General features: G+C 38.7%; 1 long non-coding RNA gene and 6 other non-coding genes across 8 annotated transcripts in view; all 7 read left to right on the top strand.

Moving 5' to 3' along the window:
• The window catches only part of LOC130865051 (uncharacterized), a 129,164-nt gene extending 127,621 nt beyond the window's left edge, over positions 1-1,543 (top strand). For both annotated transcript variants that reach the window (XR_009056061.1, XR_009056060.1), the window contains exon 11: positions 1,502-1,543. This is a non-coding gene — a long non-coding RNA (uncharacterized LOC130865051). The remainder of the gene's footprint in view (positions 1-1,501) is intronic.
• A 1,645-nt stretch (positions 1,544-3,188) lies between these two features.
• LOC130865678 (small nucleolar RNA SNORD109A) lies at positions 3,189-3,253 on the top strand. The gene has a single exon (XR_009056226.1). It is a non-coding gene; the product is annotated as a small nucleolar RNA SNORD109A (small nucleolar RNA).
• A 3,458-nt stretch (positions 3,254-6,711) lies between these two features.
• Positions 6,712-6,776, top strand: LOC130865673 (small nucleolar RNA SNORD109A). The gene has a single exon (XR_009056222.1). It is a non-coding gene; the product is annotated as a small nucleolar RNA SNORD109A (small nucleolar RNA).
• A 3,436-nt stretch (positions 6,777-10,212) lies between these two features.
• Positions 10,213-10,277, top strand: LOC130865679 (small nucleolar RNA SNORD109A). The gene has a single exon (XR_009056227.1). It is a non-coding gene; the product is annotated as a small nucleolar RNA SNORD109A (small nucleolar RNA).
• A 3,431-nt stretch (positions 10,278-13,708) lies between these two features.
• Positions 13,709-13,773, top strand: LOC130865672 (small nucleolar RNA SNORD109A). Its single transcript, XR_009056221.1, has one exon. It is a non-coding gene; the product is annotated as a small nucleolar RNA SNORD109A (small nucleolar RNA).
• A 3,409-nt stretch (positions 13,774-17,182) lies between these two features.
• Positions 17,183-17,247, top strand: LOC130865671 (small nucleolar RNA SNORD109A). Its single transcript, XR_009056220.1, has one exon. It is a non-coding gene; the product is annotated as a small nucleolar RNA SNORD109A (small nucleolar RNA).
• Positions 17,248-20,661: 3,414 nt separating this feature from the next.
• LOC130865670 (small nucleolar RNA SNORD109A) lies at positions 20,662-20,726 on the top strand. The gene has a single exon (XR_009056219.1). It is a non-coding gene; the product is annotated as a small nucleolar RNA SNORD109A (small nucleolar RNA).
• The last annotated feature ends 1,613 nt before the right edge of the window (positions 20,727-22,339 follow it).

The raw sequence follows: 22,339 nt of genomic DNA, 5'->3' as shown, positions 1-22,339 counted from the left end.
TTTCCTGGATGTTTTGTGATGAGAATTTGTTGGATTTGCTGTTTTCTTTGATCAGTGTGTTTATTTTCTTTATGGTATTAGCATCTGAGATTCTTTCTTCTATCTCTTGTATTCTGTTGGTTATGCTTATCTCTGTCATCTCTGTTTATTTACCTAGATTTTCCATATCAGTCTGCCCTCTGTTTGTGTTTTCTTCATTGCCTCCATTTTAGTTTTCAAGTCTTGAACTGTTTCCACTATCTGTTTGATTGCTTTTTCTTGGTTTCCTATGGTATCTTTCACTGATTTACTCAATTCTTCATACTTTTTGTTATTCTTCTCATCCATTTCTTTAAAGGAGTTTTTCACATCCTGTTTAAGGGACTCTATCACTTTCATGATGTCAATTTTTTCTACTTATTCTGGATTAGAGTGTTCAAGTCTTCCTGTTGTATGTTTGTTGGGTTGTGGTGTTACCATGTTGTTTTTCAGATTGTTGGAGGAATTCTTGTATTGGTACCTGCCCATCTCTTCCTTCAAATGGAGCCAGGAGAGTCTTGGTGTCTTGATCCAGGCTTTGCTGTGACTGACTCTCTGGGTGGATCTCCTCAGTGCAGGAGCAGGAACTGTTCCTGTGTGGAAGGAACTCCTCAACACAGAAACAGGAATCTACTGGTAGTCCAAGGACACCGCAGACAAAAGGGCAAATGTGGGGGCAGGGCAGGGACCAGATGAACACCAAAGACACTGCAGCAGGAGCTGGGGGGGTAGGGCTATGCTCTCTTCTGGGACAGTCCACTCCGGGATAGCACACACTCACCAATGTGGATGAAATTCCTCAGCAATGAAACAGGGATACCTGTTAGTCCACGGACACCGCAGACAAAAGAGCAAATGTGGGGGCAGGGCAAGGTCAAGTGGACCACAGAAGAACCTGCAGCAGGAGCTGGGGAGACGGCTGTGCTCTCTTCCAGGACAGTCTGCCCCTGGATAGCACACAATGACCCCTCTGGATGGAACTCCTCAGGAATGAAACAGGAATACCTGGTAGTTCAAAGGACACTATAGACAAAAAGGCTCAGTCACATCTTCTTAAAGATAAAAAAGCAACATTAGAGATACTGTCAGGATTCATCCTTGTTAAAGAAGATACAGTGTGCTAAGAGATGTGGAACAGAAGATGTCAGGACAAAGGAGTGTGAGAAATATGTGCCATACATCCCCATGCAACTGTAAATGTGCCACTATTATATCAAAGGGAAAGCAGTGGTCTCCACTTAGGTTATTGTCTAAAGGACAGAGACTTGCAGAATTAGTAGAAGCAATCAGGAAGGAAAGGTGTCATTGTAAGACAAGCCAAAATATAGGAAAGACGAAACAGGTAAATGTTGGTTGGAATAAGAAAATGTTAATTGGAAAAGATGGGTATGCTAGGTAGTCTGCATTATGTGGCTATCAAGGCAGAGTGAGTTGTGTGGAGTACTTAGCATTCCTGATAACTTTTATTTCTCTCCTGTTACAGAATAGAATCCCAGAGGTCTTCTTATTCTTTGTGCAGAAATGGTAAGCACCAAGTCTCTATCTCTTGACTGAATAATTTATGCTAAGACTGGATATTTTTAAAAGTCAGCATCTTTGACTTCATGATTTCACAAAGTATAATTTCTAAGATGATACTCTCTTTACCAATTTGTTTTTATTCATGCCCATTTCCTCAAGTCTATCATTCTACAGTCCTTTGATATGCTAGGTATCATAGAGGAGAATTCCCTTCGCATACTAGTGAAAAATTAAAGAAATATTACCATTGAGGTGATAGTTTTAATTTGGGTAACCTCAGGTGTGTGAAGGCTATTCAAAAATGTCTGTTAAAGGCACCATCATATTCAATCTATATGATGTATGGTAAATTTAAAATGCCCAATTTTCACGCACCCCATATTCCAAGGGATTTTTTCCTGACCTCCATTTACCCAAGACTTCTTTCCACCCTTTTGGGGCAGTCATCTTCCTGAGAATTGCAACACAGCCCACCCTTGAATGTAGCTTTCTACCACACCAAGAAGCAGGATAAGTGTTGCGATACTTTGACTTTAATTTATGTGAATTCAGATGTGTCCCCCTCTGAGTTTCAGAACTATTTTGTCAGATTTCCAGGGTACTGGTGCATCTGGGCATGTCTGTTTTCATGGAGAGCCTCTCCAAATGCCAGGTTGATCATATATGTTTTGTAAAACGCATTTAATCTCAAATCTGAAAAATAGGAATGTGTCAAACAAATCTGGGTTCCCAAGCTCAGAGAAAGTATCAGGGTAAATTCCAATGGAATTTTTAACTAATATGGAATTTGAAGGTGAACAATGTAAATTTTCATGAAATAGAAGTACGTGTTGTCGCAAGAGTCACAGAAACACACAAAACTCCACCACAAACATAAAATTGAATCAGAATTCATTGGTGATAATTGCCTGTTATTGTTGTTTCTATTGGATTTTCCCTCATGATATTAGCACAGTGAATGCCACAAAATTGAGGTTGTCAGAATAAGAATTTCATGATGAAAGAAACATGGACACTTGAAAAATAACTGCAAAGTTTAAATAGGTAAAATGAGAAAAAAATTGTGTGGTGGAAAGTGTGAAGGATAAGTCATAAGACAATGTTTATGATGATGATGATGATGATGATGATGAGGAGGAGGAGGAGGAGGAGGAGGATAATGGTAATGAGGATGATAATGATGATGATAATGACGATGATGATGATGATGACACATTGAAGTAGGAGGAGAATAAAACTATCAAAATCTTCCGCCTCAGGTAGATATTCAAGAAACCCAAGAAATATTTGCCCTTTGAAACATATTAAGTATACCCTATATTTTGCTACATTTTATTTTATACATTTCTACTATTTGTCCATGAAGCTAGTTGTCAAGACCAAATTCAACTCATCTAAATTGTTGATGTGTTTAGCTTTGTTTTCTGTTCCTGTGACACAGGAGACTGCTGATATTTTTTGTTGACAAATGGGCTATAAAGTATAGGAGAAAATGTTTTCATGATATTATTGATGCTTTACCTCAGTTGAGAAACTGAGAGAGAAGCCTTCTGGACAGTGCTGATCTTCCTCTTCAAAGCCAAAGAGGCTATCAATCACTGCTTTCCAGTGCTTCTGGAGATGTTCATGTGTTAAAAGCTGCCTTCTCTGGATCGATGATGACAACAGGTTTCTGAGGACGCTGATTTACTCAAAGATAAAGCCTCTGAGGTCCAGATAAGTGGTGGTCTTGACAACCGTGATGCTTCCAGAACATGGCTAGCACTCTTAGACTTTTAAGAAAGACAGTTACAGTGCAGACAGGCTTTGATCTCCTAAATTTTGAGAGAAGAGGAATTTGCTGGATGAAAAAACTGTCCAGCCCTTTGTTTCCATATTCTGCCTATAAAAAGCAATGTACTTCACCCTAACATGTATATTGATTTAGTTATTTGCTCTTACATGCCTGAAAGAAGGACTCAAAAAGAGGTGGAAGCAGTGAATTCATTACAGAGAATCTCAATGATCCTCTATGATGAATTGGACATAACTACAATGGGACGAGGGCAAGAGGTGTTGGCCAGACTCGTACCCACCCTGACTGAAAAATTTGGAGAGGTTTTGGATTCCTGTTCCTTTCCCAATTTAGGCAGGAAGGCCTGATTAATTCTTATATTGTGAGAGTCATTGCTTTTCCCTTTGTTGTCTCTGAATATATCCTACTCCCTGGATGGTATATCAATTCTACATTCTAATGGTCATCTCACACTCCAGCCATCATATCCAGTTGGTTTTCAGATCTGGATATTCTCAGCAATAATATCTTACTATCATAATTTCTTCTTCAAAAATGAGAGAACATTGTGATAAGGTCTAATTAAAATCTGTCTTTTCATCAGCATGCTCTGTGATTGGGACCTTCATGTTGTTTACACTGTTTTGATCTATGTGCATGCAGAGAGATTCACAAGAAGTATAGTTGACTCGAGATTCACAAGAATTATAGTCATGTCATGGATAATATTCCAATGACCATCACGCATTTCACTTCCATGCAGTCCTCCAAACCAGTCACCTGGGGAAAAATAGGAAACATGTCCTTGAGGAGCATAAATAATGCAGCAAACACATGAAGCTTTCAAGTGTAACAGGGGTGAAGGCAAGCACTGCTCAGATAAACCAATTCCCATCTAACAGAAAATGATTCAGACATAAGTTGCATAAAACGCAGAAACATGATGAAAGAAAATCCTTAGGATTCCCCAAAGATCCAGAGAACGGGTACAGTCACCAACATGGTACATGGGAAGGGGATTCAAATTGACAACACCTCCAGATCTAGAAATGACATACACCATTCCAAAACATATGTTCAGAAGAGAATTTATGAATCCCATCCACCAGTTTGGTTCATGTTGCCACTACCTATACTTGAGAGGAATAAGTATTGCCCACATTACATACTCACAGATATTACCTGTCTTGGGATTAAGTAAAGATGCCCAAGGTCAAGACATTGTCTACTTTTTGATGGATGTCTCTCTTTCATCTTTTATTCCATAATGCTGTTGCTGTACTTGGGTGAGAAACATTTTCACATGATGAACCGGAAGGTGATACACCTTAAGGGAACTATTTGCTCAGCGATGTCTTCTTAAAGATATGAAAGCAACATCAGAGATCCTTTCAGGCCCCTTCCTTCTTAAAGCAGATACAGTGTGCTAGGAGATGTGGAATAGAAGATGTCAGGACAAATGAGTATGAGAGATAGGCGCCATGACCTCCCCATGTTACTCTCCATCTGCCACTAGTGTATCGAAGGAAAAATTATTGTCTCTACTTAGGTTACTATCTAAGGGACAGAGACTGGCAGCGTTATTAGAAGCAATCGGGAAGGAAAGGTGTCATTGTAAGACAAGACAAAATAGAGGAAGGAAGAAACAGGTAAAGGTTGGGTAGAAAGAATGGGTATGCTAGGTAGTTTGCATAATGTGGCTATCAAGGCAGAGAGTGTTGTGTGGAAAACTTAGCATCTCTGATAACTTTTATTTCTCTACTATTACAGGATAGAATCCTGGAGGTCTTCTTATTCTTCATACAGAAAAGGTAAGCATTGAGTCTCTATCTCTTGACTCAATCATTTTTGCTAAGTCTGGGGATTTCTAAAATTCAACATCGTAGACTTCAAGATTTCAGAGAGTATAAGTTCTAAGATGATATTCTCTTGACCATTATGTTTTGTTCGTGCCCATGTCCTCAAGTCTATCACTCTTTAGTCCTTTGACATAGGAGGTCTCATAGAGGGGAATTCCCTTCTCCAGCCAGTGAAAAATTAAAGAAATGTTACCATTGAGTAACCTCAGGTATGTGAAGGTAATTCAAAAATGTCTCTTAAAACCCCCATCATATTCATCTTTCTGATGTATGCTAAATTTGAGATGCTCAATTTTCATGTACCCCATGATTCAAGGGTTTTTCACCTGACCTCCATTCACCTAAGACTTCTTTCCACCCTTTTTGGGCAGTCCTCTTCCTGAGAATTGCCGCCAAGCCCACCCTCGAATGTAGCCTTCTAGCACACCGAGAAGCAAGATAGGTGTTGCGCTACTCTGACTTTAATTTATGTGAATTCAGAAATTTCCGCCTTTGAGTTCTCAAAAATTTTGTCCAATTTCCAGGTTACTGGTTCATCTGGGCATGTCTGTTTTCACGGGGAGCCTCTCCAAAAGGCAGCTTGATCATATATGTTTTGCAAAAAGCATTTTATCTCACATCTGAAAATTAGGAATGTGTGGAACAACTCTGCATTTCAATACTCAGAAAGGATCAGATTCAATTCCTAAATAATATTCACCTAATAAGGAATTTGAAGCTGAACCTTTGTTAATATTCATGAAATAAAAGAGCATGTTGTCAGAAGAGACACACAGAGACAAAAAACTCTACCAGAAAGATAAAATTGAATTTGAATTCATTTGTGATAATTGCCTATTATTGTTGGTTCCGCTGGTTTCCTCTCACGATAATAGCACAGGGAAAGCCATGAGTTTGAGGTTGTTAGGATAAGAATTTTACCATGAAAGCACCTGGACACTTGCAGGACTGACTGCAAAGTCCATAGAGATAAACAGAGGAAAGAATTGGCTGCTGGAAAGGGTGCAGGATAAGGCATAAAAAATGTTGATGATGATGATGATGATGATGATACTGATAATAATGGTGATGTTGATGGTGATGGTGGTGATGACGATGACACACTGAAGTAGGAGGAATAGGAAGCTATCAAAAACTTCCATCTTGAATAGATAATCAAGAAATCCAAGAACATTTTTGCCCTTTGAAACATATTAAGCACACTCCTGTATTTTTGTTGCATTTTATTTTCTAGTTTTCTTTTTTTTGTCCATGAAGCTAGTTGTCAAGATCATATTCAAATCATCAAAATACTTGATGTGTTTATCTTTGTTTTCTGTTCCTGTGGCACAATAGAGTGTTGATATTTGTTGATGACAGATGGGCTATAAGGATAGCAGAAAACGTCTTTGTGATCTCCTTGATGCTTTACCTCAGTTGAGATCCTGAGAAAGAAGCCTGCTGCACAATGCTGATCTTCCTCTTCCAAGCCAAAGAGTCTATCTATCACTGCTTTCCAGTGTCACTGCGGATGCTCATGTGTTCAAAGCTGCCTTCTCTGGATCGATGATGACAACAGGTTTCTGAGGACGCTGATTGACTCAAACATAACCCCTCTGAGGTCCAGATAAGTGGTGGTCTTGATGACCGTGTTGCTTCCAGTACATGGCTAATACTCTTGCATTTGAAAGGAAGACAGTTACAGTGCAGACGGGCTTTGATCTCCTAAATTTTGAGAGAAGAGCAAGTTGCTGGATGTGAAAACTGTTCAGCTTTTTGCTTCCATATTCTGCCTCGAAGTAGCACCATACAGAGCCTAGAGTGTCCATAGATTTGAAGTTATTTGCTCTTACATGCCTGAAAGAAGGACTCATATAGAGGTGGAAGCAGTGAATTCATTACAGAGAATCTCAATGATCCTCTGTGATGAATTGGACATAACTACAATGGGACAAGGGCAAGAGGAGATGGCAGGACTCGTGCCCACCCTGACTGCAAAATTTGGAGAGCTTTTGGATTCTTGTTCCTTTCCCAATTTAGGCAAGAAAGCCTGATTCTTTCCCATATTGGGAGAGTCATTTCTTTTCTCTTTGTTGTCTCTGAATATATCATACTGCCTGGATGGTGTATCAATTTTACATGCTAATGGTCATCTCATACTCCAGCCACCATATGCCATTGCTCTCCTGATGTGGGTATTTTCAGCAATCATATCTTACTATCATAATTTTTTATTCAAAAATGAGAGAACATTTTGATAAAGGCCAATTAATATCTGTCTTTTCATCAGCCTGGTCTGTAATTGTGACCGTCATGTTTATTACATTGTTTCGATTTATTAGCATGTTGAGAGTTTCACAATGAGTAGAGTTTGCTTATAGATACAGTTCCAACTTCCCTCAAGCCTTTCACTTCTATCCAGGTGTCCAAACCAGTCAGCTGGTGAAAAAGTGGGAAGCATGTCCACAAGGAAAATAAATAATGCAGTAGACACATGAAACTTTCAAGTGTAACAGGGGTGAAGGCAAGGACTGCACGGAGGAACCAATTCCCATCTAACAGAAAATGATTCAGAGATAAGTTGCATATAACACAGAGACAAGAGGAAAGAAAATGCTTAGGTTTCTGCAAAGATCCAGAGAAAGGGTACAGTCACCAACATTGTACATGGGAAGGGGATTTGAATGGACAACATCTCCTGCTCTAGAAATGACATACACCTTTCCAGAACAGAAGTTCGGAAGAGAATTTATGATTGCATTCCACAAGTTTACTTCATGTTGCCATTTTCTATACTTCAGAGAAATAAGTATTGCCCACATTACATATTCAAAGATATTACGTGTCTTGGGATAAAGTGGAGTTGCCCAAGGTCCAGACATTGTCTGCTTTTTGATAGATGTCTCTCTTTCATCTTTCATTCCATAATGCTGTTGCTTTTCTAGGGTGTAAAACATTTTAACTTGATGAACCAGAAGATGATACACATCATGGGAACTGTTTCCTCAACCATGTTTTTTTTAACATATAAAAGCAACATCAGATACTGTCAGGATTCATCCTTCTTAAAGCAGATACAGTGTGCTAAGAGGTGTGGAATAAAAGAAGTAAGGACCAATAACTTTGAGAAATATGTGTCATACATCCCCATGCAACTGTAAATGTGCCACTACTATATCAAAGGGAAAGCAGTGGTCTCTACTTAGGTTATTGTCTAAAGGACAGAGACTGGCAGATTTAGTAGAAGCAGTCAGGAAGGAAAGGTGTCATTGTAAGAAAAGCCAAAATAGAGGAAAGATGAAACAGGTAAATCTTGGTTGGAATAATTAGGTATGCTATGTAGTCTGCATTTTTGCCTATCAAGGCAGACAGAATTGTGTGGAGTACTTAGCATTCATAATAACTTTTATTTCTCTCCAGTTACAGAATAGAATCCTGGAGGTCTTCTTATTCCTTGTGCAGTAATGGTAAGCACTGAGTCTCTATCTCTTGACAGATAAATTTATGCTGCGACTGGGTATTTTTAGGAGTCAACATCTTTTACTTCATGATTTCACAAAGTATAATTTCTAAGATGATACTCTCATTACCATTAATTTTTTATTCCTGCCAATGTCACCAAGTCTATCACTCCTATGATATGCTAGGTCTCATAGATGGGAATTCCTTTCCCAAACTAGTTATAAATTATAGAAATATTACCATTGAGGGAATAGTTTTAATTTGAGTCACCTCACATGTGTGAAAATTATTCAAAAATGTCTGTTAAAAGCACTTTCCTATTCAATCTTTCTGATATATGGTAATTTTAAGGTGCTCAATTTTCATGAAGCCCATGAGCCAAGGGTTTTTCACCAGTAATCCATTCACCCAACAGTTCTTTCCACCCTTTTGGAGCAGTCATCTTCCTAAAAATTACAGCAGAGCCCACCCTTGAATGTAGCTTTCTAGCACACTGAGAAGCAAGATTAGTGTTTTGCTACTCTGACTTAAATTTATGTGAATTCATAAATGTCCCCCTCTGAGTTTCAGAACGATTTTGTCCGATTTCCAGGTTACTGGTGAATCTGGCCATGTCTGTTTTCATGGAGAGCTTCTCGAAATGGCAGGTTGATCATATATGTTTTGCAAAACACATTTAATCTCAAATCTGAAAAATGGGAGTGTGTGGAACAACTCTGGATTCCAAAACTCAGAGAAAGGATCAGAGTCAAGTCCTATATGATATTTACCTAATATGGAATTTAAAGGTGAATCTTTGTAAATTTTTATGAAATAGAGGTGCATGTTGTCACAAGAGTCAAACATACCCACAAAAAAGGCATCACAACATAAAATTGAATAAGAATTTATTGGTGATAATTTCCTATTATTGTTGTTTCTGCTGAGTTTCTCCTCTCATAATAGCACAGTGAATGCCGTGTAGTTGAGGTTGTTAGAATAAGAATTTCACTATGAAAGACACTTGGACACTTACAAAAATAACTGCAAAGTTTATAAAGGTAAATTGGGGGGAAAATTGTATGGTAGAAAGTGTAGGATAAGTCATAAGACAATGTTGATTTTGATGATGATGATGATGATGATAGAGAGGATGATAATTTTGATGATTATGATGAGGATGATAACACATTGAAGTATCAGGAGAATGAAACTAACAAAATCTTCAACCTCAAGTATATATTCAAGAAATTTAGGAACGTTTTTTCCCTTTGAAAAATATTAAGTTTCTATATTTTTGCTACATTTTATTTTGTACGTTTCTACTTTTTGTCCATGCAGCTAGTTGTCAAGATCAAATTCAACTCATCAAAATTGTGGATTTGTTAGATTGGTTTTCTGTTCCTGGGGCACATTAGAGTGCTGATATTTTTGTGACAAACATGCTATAAAGAATAGGAGAAAATGTCTTGTGATATCATTGATGCTTTACCTCAGGTGAGAATCTAAGAGAAAAGCCTGCTGCACAATGCTGATCTTTCTCTTCAAAGCCAAAGACTCTATCAATCACTGCTTTCCACTGTCACTGGAGATGCTCACGTGTTAAAAGCTGCCTTCTCTGGATTGATGATGACAACAGGTTTCTGAGGACGCTGATTGACTCAAAGAGAAAGCCTCTGAGGTCCAGATAAGTGGTGGTCTTTACAACCGTGATGCTTCCAGAACATGGCTAGCACTCTTGTATTTTTAAGGAAGACAGTTACAGTGCAGACAGCCTTTGATCTCTTAAATTTTGAGAGAAGAGCAACTTGCTGGATGCAAAATATGTCCATCTTTTTGCTTCCATATTCTGCTTCTAAATACCAATGTCCTACATAATAGCATGTACATTGATTTGAAGTTTTTGCTGTTACATGCCTGAAAGAAAGACACAAAAGAGGTTGAAGCAGTGAATTTATAACAGAGATTCTCAATGATAACTCTGAGGAATTGGACATATCTACAATGGGACAAGGGCAAGAGGAAATGTTAGGACTCATGCCCACCCTGAGTGCAAAATTTGAAGAGATTTTGGATTCCTGTTCCTTTCCCAATTTAGGCAAGAAAGCCTGATTATTTCCCACATTGGGAGAGTCATTTCTTTTCTCTTTGTTGTCTCTGAATACATCATACTCCCTGGATGGTGTATCAATTCTACATGCTAATGGTCATCTCACACTCCAGCCACCATATCCAGTTGCTTTTCATATCTGGATATTCTCAGCAATCATATTTTACTATCATAATTTCTTATTCAAAAATGAGAGAACTTTTTGATAAAGTCCAATTAAAATCTGTCTTTTCAACAGACTGCTCTATGATTGGGACCTTCACGTTGTTTACACTGTTTTGATGTATTTGCATGGTGAGAGATTCACAAGAAGTATAGTTGCCTGAGATTCACAAAACGTATACTAGGATCATAGATAAAATTCCAACGTCCATCAAGCATTTCACTTCCATGAAGTACTCCAAACCAATCAACTGGGGGAAAAAATGGGAATCATGTTCATGAGGAGCATAAATAGTGCAGCTTTTGAGTGAAGCTTTTGAGTGTAACAGGGATGAAGACAAGAACTGCTCAGAAAAACCAATTCCCATCTAAAAAATATGATTCAGAGATAAGTTGCATATAACACAGAGATATGATGAAAGAAAATCCATAGGTTTCCCCAAAGATTCAGAGAAAGGGTACGGCCACCAACATTCTACATGGGAAGGGGATTCGAATGGACAACGTCTCCTGCTCTAGAAATGACATACACCATTCCAGAACAGAATTTCAGAAGACAATTTATGATTTCATTCCACCAGTTTAGTTCATGTTGCCACTTCCTATACTCGAGAGGAATACGTATTGCCCACATTACATACTCAAAGATCTTACCTGTCTTGGGATTAAGTGGAGTTGCCCAAGATCCAGACGTTGTCAGCATTTTGAGGGATGTCTCTCTTTCATCTTTCATTCCATAATTCTGTTGTTGTGCTAGGGTGAGTAACATTTACACATGATGAACCAGAAGATGACACAACTCTAGGAAACTGTTTTCTCAGCCATGTTTTCTTAAGATATGAAAGCAACATCAGAGATACAGTGAGGCCTCATTATTTTTAACACAGAAACAATGTACTATGAGATATGGAATAGAAGATGTCATGACAAATGAATATGAGAAATATGTGATATGACCTCCTCATCCTATTCTATATCTGCCAGTAGTATATCAAAAGTAAATAATTGTCTTCACGTGGGTTACTGTATAAAGAAGAGAGCCTGGCAGCTTTAGTTGAAGCAATCAGGAAGGAAAGGAGTCATTGTAAGTCAAGCCAAAATAGAGGAAAAAAGAAACAGATAAAGGTTGGTTGAAAAGGGTGCATATGCTAGGTAGTCTGCATAATGTGGCTATCAAGCCAACAGTGTTTTGTAGGAAACTTAGCATCCCTAATAACATTTATTTCTCTACTCTTACAGGATAGAATCCTGGAGGTCTTCTTATTCTTCATGCAGAAAAGGTAAGCGCTGATTCTCTATCTCTTGACTCCTTCATATTTGCTATGTCTGCGGATTCTAAAAGTCAACATCTTGGACTTCATGATATCACAAACTATAAGTTCTAAGAAGATAATCTCTTGACCATTATATTTTTGTTCCTGCCCATGTCCTCAATTCTATCACTCTTCAGTCCTTTGATATGCTAGATCTCATAGAGGGGAATTCCATTCTCCACCTAGTGAAAAATTAAAGAAAAATTACAATTGAGTGACCTCAGGTGGGTGAAAGTTATTCAAAAATGTCTGTTAAAACCACTATCATATTCAAACTTTCTGATGTATGATAAATTTAAGATGCTCTATTTTCATGCACCCCATGATCCTGGAGTTTTTCCACCTGACCTCCATTCACAAAACGCTTCTTTCTACCTTTTGTGCGGCATTCCTCTTCCTGGGAAGTGCAACAGAACCCACCCTTGAATGTAGCCTTCTACCATACCGAGAAGCAAGATAAGTGTTGCAGTACTCTGAAATTTAAGTGAATTTAGAAACGTACCCCTCAGAGTTTCACAAATACTTTGTCAGATTTCCAGGTCATTGGTGTATCTTATTATTTCTGTTTTCATGGAGTGCTTGTCCAAATGGGAGGTTGATTATATAAGTTTTCCAAAGAGCATTTTATCTCAAATCTGAAAAATAGGACTGTATGGAACAAATCTGGATTCAAAAGCTCAGAGAAAGTATCAGGGTCAATTCCTATATAATATTTACCTAATATATAATTTTAACTGAACCTTTGTTAATATCTATGAAATAAAAGAGCAAGTTTGTCATAAGAGACACACAAACACACATAACTCCACCACAACATAAAATTGAATTTGAATACATTGGTAATAGTTGCCTAATATTGTTGGTTCCGCTGGCTTTCCTCTCCCGATAATAGCACAGGGAAAGCCATGAGGTTGAGGATGTTAGGCTAAGAATTTCACCATGAAAGCAACCTGGACACTTGCAGGACTGACTGCAAAGTCCATAGAGGTAAACTGAGGAAATAATTGGCTGCTAGAAAGGGTGGAGTATATGGCATAAACAATGTTGATGATCATGATGATGGTGATGGTGATGGTGATGATGACGATGACACACTGAAGTAGGAGGAATAGGAAACTATCCAAAACTTCCATCTTGAATAGATAATCAAGAAATCCAGGAACATTTTTGCCCTTTGAAACATATTGAGCACACCCCTGTATTTTTGTTTGCATTTTATTTTATACTTTTGTTCTTTTTGTCCATGAAGCTAGGTGTCAAGATCAAATTCAAGTCATCAAAATTCTTGATGTGTTCATCTTTGTTTTCGTTACTGCGGCACAATAGAGTGTTGATATTTGTTGATGACAAATGCGCTATAAAGTATAGGAGAAAACGCCTTTGTGATCTCCTTGATGCTTTACCTCAGTTGAGATCGTGAGAAAGAAGCCTGCTGCACAATGCTGATCTTCCTCTTCCAAGCCAAACAGTCTATCTATCACTGCTTTCCAGTGTCACTGCGGATGCTCATGTGTTCAAAGCTGCCTTCTCTGGATCGATGATGACAACAGGTTTCTGAGGACGCTGATTGACTCAAACATAACCCCTCTGAGGTCCAGATAAGTGGTGGTCTTGACGACCGTGATGCTTCCAGAACATGGCTAGCACTCTTGCATTTGAAAGGAAGACAGTTACAGTGCAGACGGGCTTTGATCTCCTAAATTTTGAGAGAAGAGCAACTTTCTGGATGTGAAAACTGTCCAGCTTTCTGCTTCCATATTCTGCCACGAAAAGCCTAGAGTGTCCATTGATTTGAAGTTATTTGCTCTTACATGCCTGAAAGAAGGACTCATAAAGAGGTGGAAGCAGTGAATTCATTACAGAGAATCTCAATGATCCTCTATGATGAATTGGAAATAACTACAATGGGGTGAGGGGAAGAAGAGGTGGCAGGACTCGTGCCCACCCTGACTGCAAAATTTGGAGGGCTTTTGGATTCCTTTTCCCAATTTAGGCAGGAAGGCCTGATGATTTCCCATACTGTGAGAGTCATTCCTTTTCTCTTTGTTGCCTCTGAATATATCATACTCCCTTGATGGTGTATCAATTCTACATGCTAGAGTCACCTCACACTCCAGCCACCATATCCAGTTGCTTTTCAGATCTGAATATTCTCAGCAATCATATCTTACTACCATAATTTCTTTTTAAATATGAGAGAACTTTCTGATAAAGTCCAATTAAAATCTCTCTTTTCATCAGCCTGCTCTGGGATTGGGACCTTCACGTTGTTTACACTGTTTTGATTTATTTGCATGCTGAGAGATTCACAAGAAGTGTAGTTGGCTCAAGATTCACAAGACGTATAGTTAGCTCATAGATACAATTCCAATGACCATCAAGCATTTCACTTCCATGCAGTCCTCCAAACCAGTCAGCTGGGGAAAAAATGGGGAGCATGTTCACGAGGAGAATAAATAATGCAGCAGTCACGTGTAGCAGGGGTGAAGGCAAGCACTGCTCAGAGCAACCAATTCCCATCTAACAAAAAAATGATTCAGAGATAAGTTGCATATAACACAGAGACATGATGAAAGAAAATCCTTAGGTTTCCCTAAAGATCCAGAGAAAGGGTATGGTCACCAACATTGTACATGGGAAGGTGATTCGAAGGGAAAACACCTCCTGCTCTTGAAATGACATACACCATTCCAGAACAGAATTTCGGAAGAGAATTTATGATTGCATTCCACCAGTTTAGTTCATGATGCCACTTCCTACACTCGAGAGGAATAAGTATTGCCTACATTACATACTCAAAGATCTTACCTGTCTTGGGATTAAGTGGAGTTGCCCAAGATCCAGACGTTGTCGGCATTTTGATGGATGTCTCTCTTTCATTTTCATTCCATAATTCTGTTGTTGTGCTAGGGTGAGTAACATTTTCACATGATGAACCAGAAGATGATACAACTCTAGGAAACTGTTTTCTCAGCCATGTTTTCTTAAGATATGAAAGCAACATCAGAGATACTGTGAGGCCTCATTATTTTTAACACAGAAACAGTGTACTATGAGATATGGAATAGAAGATGTCATGACAAATGAATATGAGAAATATGTGATATGACCTCCTCATCCTATTCTATATCTGCCAGTAGTATATCCAAGGGTAAACAATTGTCTTCACTTGGGTTATTGTATAAAGAAGAAAGCCTGGCAGCTTTAGTTGAAGCAATCAGGAAGGAAAGGAGTCATTGTAAAACAAGCCAAAATAGAGGAAGGAAGAAACAGGTAAAGGTTGGTTGGCAAGCATGCGTATGCTAGGTAGTCTGCATAATGTGGCTATCAAGGCAGACAGTGTTGTGTAGGAAACTTAGCATCCCTAATAACTTTTATTTCTCTACTCTTACAGGATAGAATCCTGGAGGTCTTCTTATTCTTCATGCAGAAAAGGTAAGTGCTGATTCTCTATCTCTTGACTCCTTCATATTTGCTATGTCTGTGGATTCTAAAACTCAACATCTTGGACTGCATGATTTCACAGAGTATAAGTTCTAAGATGATAGTCTCTTGATCATTATATTTTTGTTCCTGCCCATGTCCTCAAGTCTATCACTCTTAAGTCCTTCGATATACTAGATCTCATAGAGGGGAATTCCATTCTCCACCTAGTGAAAAATTAAAGAAAAATTACAATTGAGTGACCTCAGGTGTGTGAAGGTTATTCAAAAATGTCTGTGAAAACCACCATCATATTCAATCTTTCTGATGTATGATAAATTTAAGATGCTCTATTTTCATGCACCCCATGATCCTGGAGTTTTTCCACCTGACCTCCATTCACAAAACACTTCTTTCTACCTTTTTTGGAGCATTCCTCTTCCGGAGAAGTGCAACAGAACCCACCCTTGAATGGAGCCTTCTAGCACACTGAGAAGGAAGACAAGTGTTGCGGTACACTGAAAATTAACTTAAGTGAATTTAGAAACGTACCCCTCTGAGTTTCACAAATATTTTGTCTGATTTCCAGGTCATTGGTGTATCTTATTATTTCTGTTTTCATGGAGTGCTTGTCCAAATGGGAGGTTGATTATATAAGTTTTCCAAAGAGCATTTTATCTCAAATCTGAAAAATAGGACTGTATGGAACAAATCTGGATTCAAAAGCTCAGAGAAAGTATCAGGGTCAATTCCTATATAATATTTACCTAATATATAATTTGAACTGAACCTTTGTTAATATCTATGAAATAAAAGAGCAAGTTTGTCAAAGAGACACACAAAGACACATAAATCCACCACAAACATAAAATTGAATTTGAATACATTGGTGATAGTTGCCTCTTATTGTTGTTTCCACTGGCTTTCCTCTCCCGATAATAACACAGGGAAAGCCATGAGGTTGAGGATGTTAGGCTAAGAATTTCACCATGAAAGCAACCTGGACACTTGCAGGACTGACTGCAAAGTCCATAGAGGTAAACTGAGGAAATAATTGGCTGCTAGAAAGGGTGGAGTATATGGCATAAACAATGTTGATGATCATGATGATGGTGATGGTGATGGTGATGATGACGATGACACACTGAAGTAGGAGGAATAGGAAACTATCCAAAACTTCCATCTTGAATAGATAATCAAGAAATCCAGGAACATTTTTGCCCTTTGAAACATATTGAGCACACCCCTGTATTTTTGGTTGCATTTTATTTTATACTTTTGTTCTTTTTGTCCATGAAGCTAGTTGTCAAGATCAAATTCAAGTCATCAAAATTCTTGATGTGTTCATCTTTGTTTTCTGTTACTGCGGCACAATAGAGTGTTGATATTTGTTGATGACAAATGGGCTGTAAAGTATAGGAGAAAACACGTTTGTGATCTCCTTGATGCTTTACCTCAGTTCAGATCCTGAGAAATAAACCTGCTGCACAATGCTGATCTTCCTCTTCCAAGCCAAAGAGTCTATCTATCACTGCTTTCCAGTGTCACTGCGGATGCTCATGTGTTCAAAGCTGCCTTCTCTGGATCGATGATGACAACAGGTTTCTGAGGACGCTGATTGACTCAAACATAACCCCTCTGAGGTCCAGATAAGTGGTGGTCTTGACGACCGTGATGCTTCCAGAACATGGCTAGCACTCTTGCATTTGAAAGGAAGACAGTTACAGTGCAGACGGGCTTTGATCTCCTAAATTTTGAGAGAAGAGCAACTTTCTGGATGTGAAAACTGTCCAGCTTTTTGCTTCCATATTCTGCCACGAAAAGCCTAGAGTGTCCATTGATTTGAAGTTATTTGCTCTTACATGCCTGAAAGAAGGACTCATAAAGAGGTGGAAGCAGTGAATTCATTACAGAGAATCTCAATGATCCTCTATGATGAATTGGAAATAACTACAATGGGGTGAGGGGAAGAGGAGGTGGCAGGACTCGTGCCCACCCTGACTGCAAAATTTGGAGGGCTTTTGGATTCCTGTTCCTTTCCCAATTTAGGCAGGAAGGCCTGATGATTTCCCATACTGTGAGAGTCATTCCTTTTCTCTTTGTTGCCTCTGAATATATCATACTCCCTTGATGGTGTATCAATTCTACATGCTAGAGTCACCTCACACTCCAGCCACCATATCCAGTTGCTTTTCAGATCTGAATATTCTCAGCAATCATATCTTACTACCATAATTTCTTTTTAAATATGAGAGAACTTTCTGATAAAGTCCAATTAAAATCTCTCTTTTCATCAGCCTGCTCTGGGATTGGGACCTTCACGTTGTTTACACTGTTTTGATTTATTTGCATGCTGAGAGATTCACAAGAAGTGTAGTTGGCTCAAGATTCACAAGACGTATAGTTAGCTCATAGATACAATTCCAATGACCATCAAGCATTTCACTTCCATGCAGTCCTCCAAACCAGTCAGCTGGGGAAAAAATGGGGAGCATGTTCACGAGGAGAATAAATAATGCAGCAGTCACGTGTAGCAGGGGTGAAGGCAAGCACTGCTCAGAGCAACCAATTCCCATCTAACAAAAAAATGATTCAGAGATAAGTTGCATATAACACAGAGACATGATGAAAGAAAATCCTTAGGTTTCCCTAAAGATCCAGAGAAAGGGTATGGTCACCAACATTGTACATGGGAAGGTGATTCGAAGGGAAAACACCTCCTGCTCTTGAAATGACATACACCATTCCAGAACAGAATTTCGGAAGAGAATTTATGATTGCATTCCACCAGTTTAGTTCATGATGCCACTTCCTACACTCGAGAGGAATAAGTATTGCCTACATTACATACTCAAAGATCTTACCTGTCTTGGGATTAAGTGGAGTTGCCCAAGATCCAGACGTTGTCGGCATTTTGATGGATGTCTCTCTTTCATTTTCATTCCATAATTCTGTTGTTGTGCTAGGGTGAGTAACATTTTCACATGATGAACCAGAAGATGATACAACTCTAGGAAACTGTTTTCTCAGCCATGTTTTCTTAAGATATGAAAGCAACATCAGAGATACTGTGAGGCCTCATTATTTTTAACACAGAAACAGTGTACTATGAGATATGGAATAGAAGATGTCATGACAAATGAATATGAGAAATATGTGATATGACCTCCTCATCCTATTCTATATCTGCCAGTAGTATATCCAAGGGTAAACAATTGTCTTCACTTGGGTTATTGTATAAAGAAGAAAGCCTGGCAGCTTTAGTTGAAGCAATCAGGAAGGAAAGGAGTCATTGTAAAACAAGCCAAAATAGAGGAAGGAAGAAACAGGTAAAGGTTGGTTGGCAAGCATGCGTATGCTAGGTAGTCTGCATAATGTGGCTATCAAGGCAGACAGTGTTGTGTAGGAAACTTAGCATCCCTAATAACTTTTATTTCTCTACTCTTACAGGATAGAATCCTGGAGGTCTTCTTATTCTTCATGCAGAAAAGGTAAGTGCTGATTCTCTATCTCTTGACTCCTTCATATTTGCTATGTCTGTGGATTCTAAAACTCAACATCTTGGACTGCATGATTTCACAGAGTATAAGTTCTAAGATGATAGTCTCTTGATCATTATATTTTTGTTCCTGCCCATGTCCTCAAGTCTATCACTCTTAAGTCCTTCGATATACTAGATCTCATAGAGGGGAATTCCATTCTCCACCTAGTGAAAAATTAAAGAAAAATTACAATTGAGTGACCTCAGGTGTGTGAAGGTTATTCAAAAATGTCTGTGAAAACCACCATCATATTCAATCTTTCTGATGTATGATAAATTTAAGATGCTCTATTTTCATGCACCCCATGATCCTGGAGTTTTTCCACCTGACCTCCATTCACAAAACACTTCTTTCTACCTTTTTTGGAGCATTCCTCTTCCGGAGAAGTGCAACAGAACCCACCCTTGAATGGAGCCTTCTAGCACACTGAGAAGGAAGACAAGTGTTGCGGTACACTGAAAATTAACTTAAGTGAATTTAGAAACGTACCCCTCTGAGTTTCACAAATATTTTGTCTGATTTCCAGGTCATTGGTGTATCTTATTATTTCTGTTTTCATGGAGTGCTTGTCCAAATGGGAGGTTGATTATATAAGTTTTCCAAAGAGCATTTTATCTCAAATCTGAAAAATAGGACTGTATGGAACAAATCTGGATTCAAAAGCTCAGAGAAAGTATCAGGGTCAATTCCTATATAATATTTACCTAATATATAATTTGAACTGAACCTTTGTTAATATCTATGAAATAAAAGAGCAAGTTTGTCAAAGAGACACACAAAGACACATAAATCCACCACAAACATAAAATTGAATTTGAATACATTGGTGATAGTTGCCTCTTATTGTTGTTTCCACTGGCTTTCCTCTCCCGATAATAACACAGGGAAAGCCATGAGGTTGAGGATGTTAGGCTAAGAATTTCACCATGAAAGCAACCTGGACACTTGCAGGACTGACTGCAAAGTCCATAGAGGTAAACTGAGGAAATAATTGGCTGCTAGAAAGGGTGGAGTATATGGCATAAACAATGTTGATGATCATGATGATGGTGATGGTGATGGTGATGATGACGATGACACACTGAAGTAGGAGGAATAGGAAACTATCCAAAACTTCCATCTTGAATAGATAATCAAGAAATCCAGGAACATTTTTGCCCTTTGAAACATATTGAGCACACCCCTGTATTTTTGGTTGCATTTTATTTTATACTTTTGTTCTTTTTGTCCATGAAGCTAGTTGTCAAGATCAAATTCAAGTCATCAAAATTCTTGATGTGTTCATCTTTGTTTTCTGTTACTGCGGCACAATAGAGTGTTGATATTTGTTGATGACAAATGGGCTGTAAAGTATAGGAGAAAACACGTTTGTGATCTCCTTGATGCTTTACCTCAGTTCAGATCCTGAGAAATAAACCTGCTGCACAATGCTGATCTTCCTCTTCCAAGCCAAAGAGTCTATCTATCACTGCTTTCCAGTGTCACTGCGGATGCTCATGTGTTCAAAGCTGCCTTCTCTGGATCGATGATGACAACAGGTTTCTGAGGACGCTGATTGACTCAAACATAACCCCTCTGAGGTCCAGATAAGTGGTGGTCTTGACGACCGTGATGCTTCCAGAACATGGCTAGCACTCTTGCATTTGAAAGGAAGACAGTTACAGTGCAGACGGGCTTTGATCTCCTAAATTTTGAGAGAAGAGCATCTTGCTGGATGTGAAAACTGTCCAGTGTTTTGCTTCCTTATTCTGCCTCGAAAAGCCTAGAGTGTCCATTGATTTGAAGTTATTTGCTCTTATATGCCTGAAAGAAGGACTCATAAAGAGGTGGAAGCAGTGAATTCATTACAGAGAATCTCAATGATCCTCTATGATGAATTGGAAATAACTACAATGGGGTGAGGGGAAGAGGAGGTGGCAGGACTCTTGCCCACCCTGACGGCAAAATTTGGAGGGCTTTTGGATTCCTCTTCCTTTCCCAATTAGGCAGGAAGGCCTGATTATTTCCCATATTGGGAGAGTCATTCCTTTTCTCTTTGTTGCCTCTGAATATATCATACTCCCTTGATGGTGTATCAATTCTACATGCTAGAGTCACCTCACACTCCAGCTACCTTATCCTGTTGTTTTTCAGATCTGATATTCTCAGCAGTCATATCTTACTATCATAATTTCTTTTTAAATATGAGAGAACTTTTTCATAAAGTCCAATTAAAATCTCTCTTTTCATCAGACTGCTCTGGGATTGGGACCTTCACGTTGTTTACACTGTTTTGATTTATTTGCATGCTGAGAGATTCTCAAGAAGGGTAGCTGGCTCAGGATTCACTAGACGTATAGTTAGCTCATAGATACAATTCCAATGACCATCAAGCATTTCACTTCCATGCAGTCCTCCAAACCAGTCAGCTGGGGAAAAAATGGGGAGCATGTTCACGAGGAGAATAAATAATGCAGCAGACACGTGTAGCAGGGGTGAAGGCAAGCACTGCTCAGAGCAACCAATTCCCATCTAACAAAAAAATGATTCAGAGATAAGTTGCATATAACACAGAGACATGATGAAAGAAAATCCTTAGGTTTCCCTAAAGATCCAGAGAAAGGGTATGGTCACCAACATTGTACATGGGAAGGTGATTCGAAGGGAAAACACCTCCTGCTCTTGAAATGACATACACCATTCCAGAACAGAATTTCGGAAGAGAATTTATGATTGCATTCCACCAGTTTAGTTCATGTTGCCACTTCCTACACTCGAGAGGAATAAGTATTGCCTACATTACATACTCAAAGATCTTACCTGTCTTGGGATTAAGTGGAGTTGCCCAAGATCCAGACGTTGTCGGCATTTTGATGGATGTCTCTCTTTCATTTTCATTCCATAATTCTGTTGTTGTGCTAGGGTGAGTAACATTTTCACATGATGAACCAGAAGATGATACAACTCTAGGAAACTGTTTTCTCAGCCATGTTTTCTTAAGATATGAAAGCAACATCAGAGATACTGTGAGGCCTCATTATTTTTAACACAGAAACAGTGTACTATGAGATATGGAATAGAAGATGTCATGACAAATGAATATGAGAAATATGTGATATGACCTCCTCATCCTATTCTATATCTGCCAGTAGTATATCCAAGGGTAAACAATTGTCTTCACTTGGGTTATTGTATAAAGAAGAAAGCCTGGCAGCTTT

The sequence above is a fragment of the Chionomys nivalis genome, chromosome 23 (genome assembly GCF_950005125.1).
Source record: "Chionomys nivalis chromosome 23, mChiNiv1.1, whole genome shotgun sequence".
NCBI classification, from domain to species: domain Eukaryota; kingdom Metazoa; phylum Chordata; class Mammalia; order Rodentia; family Cricetidae; genus Chionomys; species Chionomys nivalis.
This window is presented reverse-complemented; position numbering and strand designations above follow the sequence as displayed.